Raw genomic sequence first — 1241 nt, 5'->3', positions numbered from 1 at the left:
TTGCGGTAAATGTTAAGATCAACTGTAGGAATGTGAGGGAATTTAACGAATGAAGATCGAGTTACCTATGTCGATCCGTTAGCAAAAATACAGAAACTACACCTGATCATACAGAGTAAACAGCAATAATGTAATGTGTGCCATACATTCGGGAGGGCCTCGGTATTTAATTTGCAAAGAGTATGTAAAGCGTTCGAACTGAATAAATATTGTTCATTGTTGATTCAGCCAAAAAATTACCTACATTTTGTCAGCCCTGCACTAGATCTACCTTCAGTCTAATGTTCAGACCACGAGTCCTAAAACTTTGATGGAAAAAGATAAATATAGACAACAATTTTCACTCCTTTTTAAGGAATAGGGTTTGGGAAATTGTTTGGGTTCGTCATATCCGAGTCCGTGCCAAGCGGTCACGGCTAAAAGGATTGCCTTTACTGGCTGGTAGTCATGATATTCGCCTTTGGTTGGACAAAATAAAGGACCACGCCTTGGTTGTTAGGTAAACGCAAAGGGAAAAAACCCTACAAACCGAACATGGTCAGTATTAAAAAAATAAAAGGAAAATTACCACAATGTAGGGGTTAAAAAAAATTATGCTACACATAAATAATATTAATAAATTTCTCATTTTATTCGATATGTCTTAAGATTACTTTCAACAACGGAGTACAAATTAATTTCTTTTACCCATATGGTAGCCCATTCATTTTAGGGCGGAATAATAAATTAATTTTCCGGGCCGGGTCAGGTAGGGCTGAATAAAAGTTATCGGTGTATGGCTTGTGTGTGAAGGTTTGTTTTATTCAATATGTTATGAGATAATATTACTGCTATGTAAAAATAATTTTAATGAAAACTTGATTTCGACCAAAAACAAAACTATACATTTTTTTTGTACTGTGTTAAATTTTAAAGATGTTTTATTTGTTTACATTGCTACAGTAATTTCAGAAAATTGATTCCAACACTTAAATACATAAACGACAAAACAAAATATGAAAACAACTTGTTTTTGCCGAAGAATAATAATAATATTGAAACTTTACGATACCAACATATACATTTGTCATTTGTTTACATTGCAACACACCTTGTGCAATAGTCGAACACATATAATTTTGTTTAATTCTAATGTAGCTAAATCTATTCGAGTGGAAACAAAATTATATTGTAATAATATTATAGACATTTTAAAATAATTATAAAAATATAAAATGTATATGAGGTTAAATGATAGTGGC

This window comes from Adelges cooleyi, unplaced genomic scaffold, assembly GCF_023614345.1.
Source record: "Adelges cooleyi isolate 19-005CV unplaced genomic scaffold, UGA_ACOO_1.1 ACOO_flye_CR_arks_rails_tigmint_CR_PRNA_61, whole genome shotgun sequence".
In the NCBI taxonomy this organism is placed as follows: Eukaryota; Metazoa; Arthropoda; class Insecta; order Hemiptera; family Adelgidae; genus Adelges; species Adelges cooleyi.
The sequence above is the reverse complement of the archived record's forward strand: the minus strand, read 5'-3'. Positions refer to the sequence as shown.